This window comes from Macrotis lagotis, chromosome 5 (genome assembly GCF_037893015.1).
Source record: "Macrotis lagotis isolate mMagLag1 chromosome 5, bilby.v1.9.chrom.fasta, whole genome shotgun sequence".
Classification (NCBI taxonomy): Eukaryota; Metazoa; Chordata; class Mammalia; order Peramelemorphia; family Peramelidae; genus Macrotis; species Macrotis lagotis.
In genome coordinates this window covers 164,364,265-164,377,152 of record NC_133662.1, presented here as the reverse complement: position 1 = coordinate 164,377,152, position 12,888 = coordinate 164,364,265, and the positions used below count along the sequence as shown (strand labels likewise).

The 12,888-nt window shown below is 34.0% G+C and overlaps 1 protein-coding gene across 3 annotated transcripts in view; it reads left to right on the top strand.

Moving 5' to 3' along the window:
• Positions 1-12,888, top strand: part of LRP11 (LDL receptor related protein 11) — a 90,263-nt gene that overhangs the window by 30,495 nt on the left and 46,880 nt on the right. The gene's annotated exons all lie outside the window — the stretch shown is intronic.

Below are 12,888 nucleotides of genomic sequence, written 5' to 3'. Positions count from 1 at the left end.
TTCCATGAGATTCTTCAGGAATGGCATTCTTGGGGGGTTTTTTTAATGTTTTTACAAGGAAAATGGAGTTAAGTGGCTTGCCCAAGGCCACAACAGCTAGGTAATTATTAAGTGTCTGAGACCAGATTTGAACCCAGGTACTCCTGACTCCAGGGCTGGTGCTTTATCCACTGCACCACCTAGCCGCCCCCAGGAAGGGCATTCTTCAAGGAGCACTAGACTCAAAATTATAGGAATGAATATCCCATTTTTCCCCTGCTCTTTAATGATGGAGTAAGTGAGCTTTTTCTCTTGAATCATTATAAATTTTAGATGAATCCTGACAACTTCTGGTCAGGATCCAGCCCTCATGCCAAAAGATGATGCCTATCCATGTGGTCCTAGATAGCCATCTATGCCAACTTTACTGAGCCCCAGGAAGTGCCAATTGCTAGACATGTAGAAAATAAATTATACTTAGTCTAATCAACTGTTGTTTTCTCAGTCAAATAAATATGTGTGTGTGTGTGTGTGTGTGTGTGTGTGTGTGTGTATCAGGGGAGACTTCATATTAATGATTCTGGTAGCAATTAAATGACCACCCTTTAGTGCCACACCTTAGAATCTAGTCTCTAAGCGTTCCTGAGGCTCAAAATGTTGTTTATGTAGTTTCAGTGCATTCCCATCCTTTAGTTCTTTCATATGCATGAAAGAATATCACAAGATTTATGGGCCTCAATATGTAAATTATCCAGTTCTTCGTAGAAATAACGAAGAAAAATTAGATGTTTTCCTTTCATGCTAAAGTATAAAGCATTAACTTGGCTAGAGACATGATACCAGATACCATTCTTGTCTTCCACTACTCATAGGAAACAACTTCTAAAATAGAACCTCTCCCCATTAATGTGAAATCTATATTTTGGAAGAATATTTAAACATCATTGTATGTGATATCATTTTATATATTCTTAAGTTCTTACAAAACTGGACTACTGCTTTTCTTTGTTGTGATCTATATCATTCACACTTCCTTGTATTGGCTCATACCATATCTTATGCAGGGAATTCTTTCCTCCTTTTCTCATTCTTTACATCCTTTCCTACCTCCCATCTTTACCTGATCAAAGCCTACCCATCCTTCAAGGTCCAGGTCAAATGAAGCCTCTTCCATGAAGCTTTCCTTTTTTTTTAACCTTCCCAGGCAGAAGTTATTTCTACCTTCTTAGATTTTTCGTAAAACTTTGAACTTCTCCATACTCTTTTATTCTATTCTGAATGTTGTTATTTTATTATTATGTTCATTTTCCCTAGAAAGTTGTATGCTTTTTGAAAATGAGCTCTATTTCTTATATATCTTCGCATTCCCTAATATAGTGCCCTGAATGTAGTAGTTGCCCACATAGGGTACAACAAATATCCATTTGGCATGGCATGAAAAGCACTGATCTAATCACTTGGCAGATGCCAAGCTTAGTTAAGAAGTGATAATTTAGAAGTAGGAATAAGACACTGATACCAGTAATAGTGCCCATTTTTACATGATAAGCACATTAAAATTACAAATTAGAATTTTATATAAGTAAAATCTGAAGGGGAAGGTTGTTACCAACTGGAGACAACACAAAAGACTTCCTGGAGGAGATAAATCTTTGAAATGAACTTTAAAGAATCAACAGGAGTTGAACAGATGAAGATGGGAAGAATCACAGGAATCAGGAACACCCTGGAGACAATAGGGGGGTCATGAATGTTCAAGAAACCAAAAGATTTTTCAATCTGACTGGAGTATAGAATATGAGGAAAGGAGAACTATGAGATAAGATGGATGTGGAAGAGCACAAGATGCCAAGCAGAGGAATTTCAAATTTACTCCTCCCCTCATACTTAACCAAGAATATTTAAGTCATTTATCATGATTATTCTCTTTTCCTCATTTGTATACTTCAGATCCCCTCAAAATAATTGCCCATTCTCTTCTCCTTTGCTTCAGCTTTTGAGAAACAGTCCTTGCCAAAACCAACCCTTTACTATGATCCCTGGCTCTCTCCTGGGAGTTTTCCTTTCCCCTTTCAAACATTTTTTCTCTATTTTTCTCACCCCCCCAATTTCTCCTTATCCACTGGCCTTTTCCCTGTAGACTACAAAAATGCTCAAATCATCCCTATCCTTAGAAAACTTACATTTGACCTTGCTAACCATTCAAATTATACTCCATCTCTCCCTCCCTTTCACAACCAGAGATGAAGGCAGGCAGAGGGAGAAAGACAGAGGAACACAGAGAGAGAAACAGAAAGAAACCCTTTGTGCTAATTGTTTCTCTTTCCTTACCTTTCACCCACATTGAAGCCTCAGAGTAGGAGTTTTGTGGAGGTGAGAGTAAAGAGCTATTTTACAGAGGTTAATCTGGGAACTACCTTCAGAAAATGTCTTTTCCTTAGTTTCATCCTTTCTTCTAATTTGGTTGATTTTTCCCCCTTCTGGTTCAAAGAGAACCAAGAGCACACAAATAGCTGATTCAGAAATGACTCCAAAATCAATACAAGTCAATTCCTCTCCATAAAGATAAAAACAATTTCATTTTCTTTGGACTTTACCTTGTTTATTGCTTTCCATTTCTCTTCTTACAGAACATTATTCATTATTCAGGTGAGAGTAATAGTCTATAAAAGGTTGGCTTCCTGTTGTTTTGATTTTTGTCAAAATCAAATCAATGATTTGATTGCTTTGTTATCTTCTGAGTCTTCCTTCACAGTGAAGTTACTTCATTATCAAAGTATTATTCACTTAGTTTTGAGAACTTCTAAGTATTTCACAGACTTTTCCTGCTTCTTCATTCAGGGCTATAAATATTGCCATCTAAACTGCAATTATTTGTGATATTCTTTTTTCTTAGGCTCATTTGGACCAGTCAAGGGGAGATAACTAAGTATTCCATAAAATGATGTTTTTTGATGCCCTTGGGTGCAAAATAAAAATAAATCCATAGATTCCTTTATTTACCTCTCCATGAGAACCTTTAAGTGGTCTTTCTACTTAACAGTAACTTCTTTTCATCTTCTGGATTCATTTCCTGTGGGAATGCCACATTCTGGGGTTCTTAACTTTTTTGTGTGTTCTGGACCCCTTGGACAGGCTGATGAAGCCTATGAACCCCTTCTCAGAATTTCTTAAGATGCAATATAAAATACATAAGATTACAAAGAAAATTCATTATATTTAAATATAATTTATGAAAAAAATTTAAGTTCACAAACCCTAGGTTAGGAATTCCTGATAATAGGCCTTTGGTAATTGATAATATTTCATGGTAAATTTTCATGTTTAGTGTACCAACAGTTAGATAAATAAATCTAACAACCTAAAAAATCCTTCCCAGAACCCTTTTTCTGCATACTTTTCTGCTATTTGGTAGAAATGCAGAACAGAAGAAGCACATTTTTATTTGTTTTATAGGATGTCATTGTCTCATGACCAACTTGCTGGCAACCAGCCTAGCTATTCTTAACCAGAACAGGTACAGTTTGTTACTGGAATTGTACTTAAAGTTCTTTCAGACTGGTATAACTTGCCAGGTTTGTACTAACTAGCACAGACTTTGAGAATCCAGGACCACCTCAATGCAGTGCTAAGGCTTCTGATCTCTTAATAGAGGCAACAAGACACCACAAAGATATGATTTGGAGCCAAAATACTCCACTGATAAAGTGAAGATATGCCTATTCTCATACTTAAGAGTAAAATTTACCAAGCTTTGAAGAGATATACTCTAGAAAATTAGGAGCAGCTTATGGAAGGGTGGGAGGGGAAAAAAGAAACCTTCCCCAAATTATTTCTTCTTTTTCTGCTATCCCACTGCTACTCCCAGACCCATCCACCCACTCAAGGCAATCTAAATCTCCCCTTACCTGAACTGGACACTGGCAAGTCTTTGAGAACCTACCTGCTTCAAGGGAAAGTTGTGAAGTTTAAGTGAGAGAATACATATAAAGTAGTTAACAAACTTTAAAATGAAGTAAATAAATGTCACTTTTTTATTGCTAAAAGTAATATTAAAGAAGTGAGCACATATGTAGTTTTACAAAGACATTGCCAAATTCTTCACTCTAACCTTTGTTTGAAGCCCCATTCCTACCCCTGACTCAACTTTAGGCAATTCTATCCTTAGGTGAAGAATATCAGCCTAACCTGAGCCCAGTGCTATAACAGACAAAGCTTTGAACTTGGAATCAAAAGACATGGATTCAAAATCTGACTTTGAATAACCTTGGACAAGTCATTTAATCTCTAACCTCCATTTCCTTTTGTAACATAAAAAAAGGTTAGAGTTGGACAGCTAGGTGTATAATGCAAAATGTGTTAGGCTTAGAGTGGGGGGTGAGGAGGGATATATTTTGATAACTGCATTCCAATATGATTGGTTTCCTTTGTAATCCTATGTATTTTAATTTATGTATTTAAAAATATTGTCTTAATTTGGATTCCATTGATTTCATTAGATTGCTACAGAGTCCCCCCCATGGCACAAAAGGGTACTGAGAACCTCAAGACTAAAGAATTTGTTTAACTTTCTTTCAAGCTGTAAAGCTTTATGATGCTAAACTCTAAATGGCTGCATCAAGTTAAAGTCTTATAAAAGCCTGAAGTTTGTAATTCAGCCTTTTGCTTAAAACTGATTCTTTTTCCTCTTTCACTTTCAAATTTGGAACCCCTTCTGACTCCTTCCCCCAATTTCTAACTCTGGATACCTTGACCATCCCTTGTATTAACATTTCCACCTTTCCTCTCCTACCCACTTCCATCCTTAGTTGCAAGCTCTTTTGAAAAGATCACTTTACAGTTATTCAATGCCTAAAATACTTTGAACATACTTTGACAATCCACAAACTCCATTAACAGGAAGGAAAAAGTTATTTCATCACATGTGAATAATAGACCTCTTGAGAGAAACATTTTTACTGCTAAGTAACTGAAGTTTAGGGTAATCGTTGCCCCTGCCATTCTTTTGTTGACTTATTTGCTGTACATAAGCACAGGAAAAAAGAAACCATTCTTCATACATACCTTAAATTTACTGTCACCTAACACTTGGTTTTTCCACAAGATAAAAAGCCTTTAGTGACTTAAATATAATTGAGCCTTTGGATTGAGAGGAAAGTTTACAAAAAAGCTTCCATTCAATTGTAGTAGGCAACCTTGAAGAAAAGAAAATGTCCTTTCTTTAATGTGTATTTAGTTTAGGCTGTAATTGATTCAGATATAAATGACAGGCTTGTCAGGTTGCTGGTTACACAACAGGATCGTTGAACTGTATGACAGGTAGCTTTTTAAAACCACAGTGTGAAAACTTTCTATCCAAGTTAACTTCAGCCTAAGGGTAAAAACATAGTTCAAGGAAGTACTTGGATTTGAGAAGAGGGTTAGGAATCAACAGTGTATCACCTCTTAAATACCTTATAAATATTTTATTTTCAAGAATTTGGTAAGATGCTTTAAAACCCTTACTTTTAAATATATACCCAAAAAACATTGATTTTAGTATAAAATAATAATCAGAAAGGACAGAATAGTTAGACCTGTGATTTTTTTTTTTTTGGTGTAGGTAATTCAGTGAGGAAATTCTCTGCTAATGTATCTTGATATCTGTTCTGTAATGTTTGGAACACTCAAAGGGCAATAACTTACTCCTAATCATGCAGCCAGTATATATATCAAAGTTGCCTTACTTTCCTCCTTTATAAAAATAGAGAAAATAAAAGCACCTTGTGCAAATGGACTGAAATAAATCCATCAGTCAACTATCATTTATTAGGCATTTACTATTACTAGAAACTGCACTAAGTGCTGGGAATACAAATACAAACTAAAAAAGACTGACCCTGTCCCTGTCTCAAGAAGCTTATATCCTAATGAGGAAAGACTATACATAAAATAAAGCTTAAGTTTTGGCTGGGGAGGGGGGGAAGGTGGGGGAAGATTGGGGAATGAATGAACCTGTTCTGAGGGCTCTGTGTTGCAGCCTAAAGAGGAATGAGACTAGGGTCCTCCTTAAATGGAGACCCTGAGAGAAGTTACCTAATCAGAGAGGAAGAACTGGAGTGAGCTTCCAGGTTGAAAAGCTTTCTAGAGAAAGATCAAAGCATGGTGAGGAATGCATCAAAATCCATTTTACACTATACTGCTATTCAGTTTTCCTAGTTGTCTATATTGAACAAAATGGTAATTCCACTATTAGTGAAATAGAATAAAAATACATTTTTCCTAGGATCAAAACATCTTTGTATTTATGAGTAGGTGTGTGTGTGTGTGTGTATGTATAAGGATTTTCTTTTGTGTTCATTAATCTACTTTCCTTTCTTCCCCCCACTGGACTTACAAAAAATTGTTTTGTAATTATATATTTGGAAATCTGGTTAGTTAGATCCTCTTACCTTGTTCTTTTTTTTTCATTATTCTCCTTTCTGTTTTCCCTATGAACTTTTTGTTGTTGTTGTAGTTGTTGTAGTTGTTGTAAGTGCAAGGCAGTGGGGTTAAGTGACTTGCCCAAGATCACATGACTAGATAATTCTTAAGTATCTGAGGCGGGATTTAAACTCAGATCCTCCTGACTTCAGAACTGGTACTCTATCCACTGCACCATATAGCTGCCCCCTCCATATGAATTTTGTTATGGATTTTGCTCTTTAAATACACTAGTGATATTTTAATTGATTTATCTATATATTAAATAGGAAAGTATTGACATTTTTACCTTTTTCTTGACTTAAACAATATTTGGCCATTTGTTGAGTTCTTCCTTGATTTCTGCCAAAAATTTTGAATTGTTCCTCATATGTCTCCAATTTTTCTTAATTGTTTAAATGCCCCTTTCCTGGGGGTGCTTTTTGTCATAAATATCAATTTCTCTTGCTTTTGGTTGATAATTTATAAGAATACATATTTTCTGTGGAATTATCTTATATATCCCTACTTGTTAAAGTAATTTGTTACTTTGGGTTATTTAAGTATCTTGATAGTCTAGACATAAAATCATACGAACTAAAAATAAATTACAAAAATGCAATCCTTTTCTTTTGTCATGTTGCACAGTTAGTCAAATAGAAACAGAGAGATATATGGTCTTACTTTTATTGTTTTACTAATAGATTTAATTAGAGCTTGCTTACAAAGTTCCTAACATATGTTCCTAATTTTGTAATTTCTTTAACTCTGGACTCCCTGTTCATCAAATGAAGTAGATTTCCTTTGGGATTATTCTGCCCTGGGGCAACTAGGTAGCACAGTGGATTGGGTCTGGAATCAGATTCATCTTCTTGAGTTCAAATTTAGCCTCAGAGACACTTATAGGTGCTTGACCTTGGATAAGTCACTTAACCCTTTTTATCTCAGTTTGTTGATCTATAAAATGAGCTGAGAAGGAAATGGCAAATTATTTCAGTATTCTTGTTGAAATAGAATCATAAAGACTTGGACATGACTATGAAAAGTAACTAACCAAACAACAAAATTCTGCCCTGCCCACCTTCTATCCTCTTTTAATTTTTTTTCTGAGACATACTACTTAAACTTTTAATGATTTAATAATATTCTAAAGGTTCTAAAATTTAATTAGTAACTGATTTATCTTTATTTGAGAAGTATGAATTGTTTTAAGTATTTATCTTTAGGACTCACAGACTTTAAAGCTGCTTAAAAACTTTCTTGATGGGGGTGGCTAGGTGGCGTAGTGGATAAAGCAGTGGCCTTGGAGTCAGGAGTACCTGGGTTCAGATCTGGTCTCAGACACTTAATAATTACCTAGCTGTATGGCCTTGGGCAAGCCACTTAACACCATTTGCCTTGCAAAAGCCTAAAAAAAAAAAAAACCTTTCTTGATGTATTTGTGTCTCTACATATTTTTCCAAATCTGTATGCTTCACAGATCTTACCATATCTAACCTTTATGCATCAATCACATGAAGCTTTGCTAGATAAAAAGTTTTGGACATATTCTCATGAATTTTGGTACTTTTTTATTAATTTTATCTTTGTTGATGAGTATGTTGTTTCTATCTTTCATCTTGTATCTTACAAAAATAATTTTACGTGAAAAAGATTTAGAATTGGAAGAAAATTTAGAGGTCTTATATTTGGATCCATCATTTTTTATATGAGGAAATTGAGGGTCAAATCAGATTAAATGTCTTGCTGAAGGTCACAGAGATAGTAAATTACAAAACAGGAATCGGAATTCAGCTCCTCTGAATCTCAATCCAACATTTTTCTAAAATGCCATGGCTTCCTACTTGTCACTGTAGAATTGGAGCCCAATCATAGTGTGTCTTGGAAATTTAATTTGAGTTTTTCCCGATTGTAGCTATACAAATTCTTTCTATGATATATTGCTACTGTATATTGCTATATTGTTTTTATAATTTTAGAAATTTTTCTTTAATAAATTTCCTGAAATTGGAACATATTTGATTTTTTTGTTTTTCTTAATTCCCTGAGATGACAGTAAACTCAAAATTACTGAAAATAATCACATGCTTTAAGAATTGCAAAGCAAAAATCTGATTTGATCCTTGCAACAAATCTATGAGGAAGACAGCTATTTTACAGATAGCATGAGACTAAGAAAGTTTTTGTTGTCTGTGGTTATACCATTATTACGTGTCGAAGATGAGATTTGAGCTCAATTCCTCCTGCATTCTATGCACTGTATTTTACACTTCTGCCATTGGAATTTGCATAATTAATAATTGTTTCAAAAACTGAATAATTCTATGAGCTCAATTCTCCTCTTAATTCAGGAGTGGGGAACCTTTTTATTGCCAAGGGCCATTTGGATATTTATAACATCATCCAAAAGCCATACAAAATTATCAACTTAAAAATTAGCCTGCTATATTTCGTCAAACATTTAATTAATTCACTCCTAGATCTATTGACTTCCAAGTCCCACCTTCAGTTGCCATGGCATCACAGGACCAAATGATTTCTCTGGCCTTATAGAGCAGGGGGCCTGACATTCCCCATCCCTGACTTTATGCATCTGAAATTCTATTTTCTGCCATAGTAACTCTGGTCTTCATGGTTTCTAATATTTTTTATGGCTTTGGTTATAATTTCTACATTTATAACTTTTTTGATTCTTTCATCTCAATCTTTTAATTCTAGCTTTACTTTTTCCTGTTTAAAAAAAATTCTATATATTCCTTTATTTTAGTTCTTGTATTGATTCTTGCTTAAATTTTTTAATGTGTTATTTATCCAACTGAGGATGAATTTCTGAATGTCCTGAATTTTTTTCTTTGCTTTAGATAGTCTAGCTGTTTTATTTATCTCATGGTAAAGATATTCATCACTTATGATTGAACCATGCCAATATAATTTTTGAAAAATGACAATACTACCTAACAGTTTATTCATTGACATGGCAGCCAAACTGCTAAGAGATTACCTTATAGTGTTAGAAAAAAATGGCAAAATTTATCTGGAATAACAAAAAGTCAAGAATATTGGGGAGGGGGCATATCAATGAAAAAAGGAGGGAAGAAAAGACATCTAGTATTACCAGATCTTAAACTATATATCCTACAGTGATAGGCAGGCAATGATCATCTATTGTTAGGACTTGGTTCATACAAATAAAAAAAGTTGATCAGGAAAATAAATTAGGTATAAACATTCAGAAGCAAAGGATTATTTCCATTTTATCCTTCATATTGTTTATACAAGTCTCCCCCATTAGATTCAGAAGTCCTTGAGAACATGGACTTGTCTTTTGCCTTTCTTTGTATCCCCAGTTCCTGGCTTGTAATAGGTGATTAATAAATGTTTATTTACTGACTGATAGACTGACTTACTAGTTATAATATCCCACAAATACAAATACTCCAACCACCAGGGTAGGCTTCACTATTCAACAAAAATTCCTATAGTGCTGTAGAAATGAAGTTTAAACATACTTCACGCTATATCACAATAAGCTCCAAATGAATACAGAGTATGGATATAAAAGATCTAATCCTAAAACAAAAAAAAAAATAGAGGACAATAGACATTAGACAAGGATATCTTTGACAATTAGGAATAGGGAAAGAGTTTTTGACCAAAAAAGGAATAAAAAGGATTGGAACAGACAAAATGAACAGATTTGATTATATAAAACTGAAAAACCTTTGCCCAAGCAGAATCATTACAGTTAAAATTAAAAAGGAAATAGTGTAATGGGAGAAGATGATGTTGCAGGAAGTTTCTCTGATAAAGGTTTAATCTCTAATGTCTATTGGGAATTGATTTCACTACAAAAGAACAAAAGCCATTGTAAAAGGATATATACTAGCAACTCTAAGGGGAAAGAAATCTAAGCAATAATTCACATCGTATAGGAAAGTGGTTCAAATCATTAATAATGAGAGAAAGACAGATTAAAATAACTCTGGGTTTCTACTTCATATTCACCATATTGGCAAAGATGACAAAACAAAAAGAAAATGACTGATGTGGAGGGATTATAAAATAATCCACCAAATTGATGATTGTCAGTGAAACCTATGAACTGGTCTAGCCATTTTGGAAAGTAATTTGGAACTATGTCCCAAAAGTCCATAAAATATATATATCCTTTGACCCAATTGTGCCATTACTCAGCCTTAACCTGAAAGAAGTCAAAGATAAAGAAAAAAGACTCTATATATCATTATAATAAGTTCGGCACTTTTTATGCTAGCAAAGAACTGGAAAATAAGAAGATACTCCATCACTAGGAAATGGCCAAATAAATTATATTAATGTAGTAGAATATTATTATATCATAAAATACCTAAGGAATCTTTAGAAAAACTTAGGAAAACTTATATTAACTAACGCAGAATGAAGTGAACAGAACAAGGAGAACAATTAATACAACATGTACATTGTAAAAAAATTTTTTTAATTTAAAACCCATAGTTTTGAAAGACTAAAAAATTGATCAAAACCTACCATGATGCCAAAAGATGATGATGATGTAGCCTGCTGCCCACCTCTCGACAAAGAATGGATGCATTAGAGCTTTGGGATGAGGCATTATGTTTATTATTATTATTTATAACAAGAAATGGTTCATTTTTATTTTTTTTACAAGGGGGAACTTGGGAATAGGAGGAGTTACAAGTTATAAAAGTTATAGTTATAAAAAAAGAAAAAAATGGAAAAAAATTGAAAATGAGAAGAGAAGGAATTCCAGAATGAGACATACAAGTAAGACATCTTTGAAATATGTTAAATTGTCATCCAAATGTATATAGAAATGTTTATGTTTGTTGATGTTTGATAAGTTCAGAATAATTTTTTTTTAAAAGAAGACTTTTTTCTATAGGAAACACCATCTATGTCGTCACATAGCTGAGATGTAGAAATTTTAAATCTCTCTGTTTATTATTCACTGGTTACCAAAAAACTTTTGATAATAGAAAAAAATCTCGGCCCTCAAGAGTCTTCTTGAATAAAATGTATTGCTCTTTTATGTTAAACTCATATGGGGTGGCTAGGTGGCATAGTGGATAAAACACTGGCCCTGGAGTCAGGAGTACCTGGGTTCAAATCTGGTCTCAGACACTTAATAATTACCTAGCTGTGTGGCCTTAGGCAAGCCAATTAACCCCGTTTGCCTTACAAAAACCTAAAAAAAACCTCATATGGTCAAACCCAAAAGTGAAGACTGTTCAACAAGCTATTGAATATAAACATGAAGCAAAGCATAGAAGAGAGAAAAATATTCCCCAAGGTTCTTTGGTGTTATCTTGTTCAAGGAGAAAAAGGGATTCTTTATTAACAGCAAAGTTCTCTAGAAATTTTTGTTTGGGGTTCATAGTATGTGATTTATTGATTGATTGATTGATAATACCAAAGTACTACCTCATGATTACTCAGGAGAATTTTGTGTAGCTACTCAAAATAGAAAACAAAGTGGAAAAAAAATTCATATTTCCCATATTTTATTATGATTAGGGAAACCATGTGACATGTTAATAGAGGGTTGGCCTTGCCATCAGGAACAATTGGGTTTATGTTCTGCCTCTAATTAGACAGCCAGGTGGTAGGTGACACAGTGAGTAGAGTACAAAGCCTAAAGTTAGGAAGACCTATCTTCCTGAATTTAAATGTTCCATCAGACACTTAATAACTAGGCACATCACTTAACTGTGTTCTAAGTTTCCGTATCTGTAAAATGAGCTGGAGGAAAAAATATCAAATCACTCCAGATTCTTTGTCAAGAAAACCCCAAATAGGCTCACAAAGAGTTGACCAAGACTGAAATGACCAAACAACAATCTGTTTGTTCACATGGGAATGTGTGACTGACTCTAGGCAAGATACTTGTTAACTTTCAAAGAGTATATTACACTTAATCCCATTTGCCTTAAAAAAAAAGAGTATATTACAATATCATCAAATGTAATTTTTTGTGATGGAACAAACTTAAGAAAGTAGATGGCATCTTTATTATTAAACTTATTTCAAATATAAAGATGTATTAAGTAACATCAGTGTACTTTTACAAATCTAAATCTCTAGAGAGGAAAACCTCTTTCTAGTTATTTTTTGAGACTTTTTTAAACAACTTAGGTTATGTATTTTGAGAACATATTTTTGTCCTTGGTTTTCTTTTCATTTTCCTTTGTATGTTAGGCTTAGATATGCTGTTGTCCCTTTCAGTTCATCAGAGATTTATTAAGTATTTGATGTAAGCAAAGCACAGTAGGGAATGAGATGTATAAAACAGTCACTGCCCTCAGTCATCTTATAGGCTAGGAGGAGTGAAGAAACTAAAATGCACAAGAGAAAGCATATGATAAATAACCCCAAGAGGCACAGAAAGAGTACTGTGGAAATTCAAAAGAGAGAGAGAGTCAATCCCTTTGAAAGAAATCAAGAAAAGCT